This window comes from Crocuta crocuta, unplaced genomic scaffold (assembly GCF_008692635.1).
Source record: "Crocuta crocuta isolate KB4526 unplaced genomic scaffold, BGI_CrCroc_1.0 scaffold216, whole genome shotgun sequence".
Lineage (NCBI taxonomy): Eukaryota > Metazoa > Chordata > Mammalia > Carnivora > Hyaenidae > Crocuta > Crocuta crocuta.
Genome location: NW_027531504.1, coordinates 7670930 through 7675586, shown reverse-complemented (window position 1 = coordinate 7675586; position 4657 = coordinate 7670930).

The window sequence follows — 4657 nt, the reverse complement described above, 5'->3', positions numbered from 1 at the left end:
AACTGGTCTACCTACTTCCATTCTGGGCCTTTCTTACCCTTCTTCAGACCATAGCCAGGGGGCTCCTTTCACATTTCTAATATCCTGTTACTCCTGTGATTAAAACACTTTGCTACATGTATTGCACTTAAAAACAAATAACTTTGATGTATATGATACGAATAACACAATGCACAGATGTTCAGTACAGTGTGAGGAGTTTTGATAACTGAACATGCCTGTGAAATCACCATCCCAAACGAGATATAAATGTTTCTTTCTTTCTTTTCTTTTTTTTTTTCATTTCTCTTTGCCTCAGAACAGTTCTCTTGCTCCCTGTTTCAAGCCATTGGCTCCCTGCCTGGCCTCCACTCCCAGGGGCAACCACTTTCTGATTTTTATCACCACAGATAAGATTTGCCTGGTTTTGGAATTGATACAAATATAATCCGCATGGTATGGACTTTTTTGTGCCTATTTTTACTCGACATAAGTTTTTGAGAGTGTCCCATGTTGTTGTGTGTTCATAAATTAAGCATGAGTATATTCCACAGTTTATTTATGCATTCTCTTGATGGACATTTGGGTTGTTTGCAGTTTTAGGCTGTTTTAAGGCTGCTATGAATATCCAAGTCCCTTGAAGATGTAAGTTTTCATTTCTCTTATGTAAATACCTGAGAGTGGAATTGTCACAAAGTAACATGGGCTTTGGAACTCTAAAGACCCATTTAGGATGAAGAACCAAACCCTGCCCCGATCACTTCTCTGGAGTCTGCACACATCCCCTTCTTCTCACTCTCTGAGCTTCGGTCCCTCTGTCCACTGCTGTTCCCTCTGCCAGAAACACATTTCCTTCCCATAGCTGCCTACCTTCCCATCACGTCCTTCTCGTCATAGGCATTCATAGCTCTGTGTTCGTGATGCCGCAGAACTTACCAAACCTGCAGTTTTATGTTTCTGGGCACAATCATTTGTTTAATGTTTGCCTCTCCCTCAGCAGCAAGCTCTGTGAGGGCAAGTTATCTGCCCATTTCACTCACACAGTGCCCCGCCTAGTTTCTAGCATGTACTAGCATCCAGACCTCATTGAGGGGTGAATGAATCATGGCCATTCTGGACCCACCACAGATTCTATTTTCCGCTTTGGTAAAAGCCCTTTTGGTCAGCCAGAGAAGGAACTGTGCCCTCACCGGGGATTTTCCAACAGCCTGGACTCAGTCGGAGGGGGAAACACCCAGGCAATCCATTGCATTCAGGCTGTCAGGATCCCAGGAAAGAGAAAAGCTTGAATTTCAATCTTACTGCTCTTGTCCTAAGCAGACCATCATCAAAACAAAATTCCTGCTTATTTTTTTTAATGTTTTATTTATTTCTGAGAGAGAGAGAGAGAGACAGCGTGAGCAGGGGAGGGTCAGAAAGAGAGGGAGATACAGATACAGAACTTGAAGCTGACTCCAGGCTCTGAGCTAGCTGTCAGCACAGAGCCCGACGCGGAGCTAGAACCCATGAACCGCGAGATCATGACTTGAGCTGAAGTCGGATGCTTAACCAACTGAGCCACCCAGGTGCCCCAAAATTCCTGCTTAAAGGGGCTTCTGATTCAATTAAGACAACAAGGCGACACAGCAAATACTCCACCTCGAACTAGACTGAAGGGGACTTGCCCCTGGTTTTGTTTCCCTGAGTTTTTCTTCTTGAGTACCATGTCCTGGGGGCATTCTCAAGATGGCACTGGTTTTCTTGGAAGGCAGACATTTTTTCTTGGTAGAGAGGGAATGAAGTTATTCCAGAAAATATTAGAGGACAAAGAGCTATGCAATGAAATTTACTTCTACATTGAAAAGCACCCCTGTGAGGTATTTTACCATTGGACTTGCCAGGGCAGAGACACTGATGACCTAGGAAGGCTGATTTCCCCAATATTGTGCTGTGATTGTGATCAAGGCTATTCAGGGGTGTGTTTAGTATGCATTGTCACTCTGTCCTCCCCACGGCCTCAATATGAACAGTAATGATTACTATAACCTTACATTCTTTTGCATGATTCTGTATTCCTCGTGGGTGATTACCTTTCCAGGTCAACTTCTCATCTGCCTACAGTGATAATAACGAGCGGACGGGTAAATGGATACTCTTTCTTCTTAAAGTGTTTTGCCCTTGCAAAAAGAATGCAGAAATGTGATCCTAAACAATGAGTATAGTACAGAAAGGACTAGAGGTGCTCAAGAAAACAACCTGATTACTTTTGTTGCCATCAGGAAATAAAATTACTTGAGGAGTCAGCAAGCCTCTATAGAAGGAATTGAATATGCTCTCCCGTTTTTAAATAGGGGTGGATGATTCTTCAGTTGAAGAGGATTTGAGGAAGTCAGAGGTGATAATATGCATTAGAAAGTCTGCCAGAAATATTTGTCAAGAAACTCAAGTGTTCATACCCTCCAATCTAGTAATTCCACTCATAGATATCTGTCGTGTAGAATTAATCATAGATATGGACATATGTCTATTACAAGGAGGATCACTGCTGCCTTACTTATAATAGGGAGAAATTGGAAATGGTCTAAATGTTTAACAAAAAACAGAATGGCTAAATAAATTCCCAAGTCTGCTTATTATAAAATATTATGATATTAAATCATGTTTGGAAAGAGATTTAGTAATGTAGGAAAATTCTCCTTGTGAAAGAAGTACCTAGAACAGGGCCTAACATATTGAAGGCCCTCAGTAAATATTTGTTCCATCAATATATAAATAGATTACTGTCAGAGAAATGAAGGTTAACATTTTTTAAAAAGTTTAATGTTTATTTATTTTTGAGAGAGAGAGGCAGGAGTGAGAGAGAGAGAGACATGGAGCCCGGGAGGGGCAGGGAGAGAGGGAGACATATAATCTGAAGCAGGCTCCAGGCTCTGAGCTGTCAGCACAGAGCCCGACGTGGGGCTCCAACCCACTAACTGTGAGACCATGACTTGAGCTGAAGTTGAACACTTAACTGACTGAGCCCCCCAGTGCCCCTGAAGGTTAATAAAAAAAACAAAAACAAAAACAAAAACAAACCTATAGATAAAGTTAACACTGGAAAGGCATTTTAGAGGGGGAAAAGAAGATAAAAAACAGCTGTCCCCCAACCTTAAAGAAAGACCACCAACAGAAAACTTGATCTTGAATATAGGTCAATGAAAAAAACCTCTCTTCTGAGACAGTGTAGTGTGTTTCCCTAAAATGAGATTCTGTTAACTTAATAGTTCTTGGCCAATTATTTGTGTGTGTGTGTGCATGCTAAAACTTTTTTTCTGTGATGTTAGTTTGAGGAACTTTTCTAATTTAAAAGAATTTCATCCTTTTACCATTCTGTTAGGTGAAGAGTTGGAAATATTTTTATCTTGCTAAACAGCTTCAATTCCAAACACCCAGAGAGAGCACCTGCCACGTGAGCCCGTTTCCTACTTTTGCCCGCTAAGGTTAAGACTGGCAGCTGTGGGCGTTCTTGAAAGTGTGTGCCTTGTAGATTTTAGCTCATTTTTAAAAACTGGCTCATTGCCATTTGGCACTCCAGCTTGTGATACTTAAATAGGAGATTCAACTGAACCAGATATAAAAGAGAGAGAGCAGGGGAGAGAGAGTGTGTGCGTGTAAGGTGATGGTGGGGAGAGGCCTCAGAAAGAAAACCAACAAAGATATGTGAGTTGGAAGCCATTCTCTGAGCCCAGGGCTGCACTTGTTAAGTGGAAATTAGGGGTCCACCTACAACAGGAATGTTTCAAAACTAAGATCAGGATAGAAGCATCATCAACACCCAAGGACACCCTGAAGGATATATGAGTTCTTTTTTCTTAAGTTTATTTATTTTGAGAGAGATAGAGAGAGAGCATGACAGGGGCAAAGAGAGAATGAGAGAGAGAGGGAGAGAGAATCCCAAGCAGGCTCTGCACCGTCAGCACAGAGCCTGATGCGGTGCTCAAACCCAGGAACTGCGAGATCAGGACCTGAGCCGAAGTAGAATCCTTAACCGACTGAGCCACGCAGGCACCTCTGAAGCAAATAACACTGTGCTTCACAGTGTGGGAAGACTCAGCTTTGGGAAGTGGAAGAAAGCGTTATAACTTTAGAAACGTTCTTTGAGAAAATAATACAATTTTAGGATACCAACACGATAACAAGGAGACACGACAGTGCTTAAGAAACATTTAAATATATCCATCCACTAACCCCTCCAACATGTATCCTCACGCCAGCTCTCCTTCAGCTAGATCCCATAATGTCCAAGGCTGCTCCAAAGCTCTCCGACAGGAGGAAGATTGTGATGGAAGGAAAATCAGAGTAAACACAGAGGTCCTAACTGATTGCGGTTAAAATACCTTACATTTGCAAATTTAACAAAACCATGTGTCCTTGTGAACACATTGTTAGGACTCCTTCTAGGGCCTTTACAAGTTAGGGGCCTTGAAACTCAAGCTTCATTAACTTGGAGAGAAATCCTCCTCTGACCATATCCCCACCCCCCTAGCATTTTTCTGCAGGTTAAATCAGACTAAAGTTAAAGGCAGCCATTGGGATGAGTAGAAGGTGGAATTATAGGAAGGTCACAGTGGGGACTCATCACATACATTCTTACTCCTCTTGCAAATATCGAGCTCTCAGGCTGGGAGATGATGAAGGATGTGTTAGGTCTTCTGGA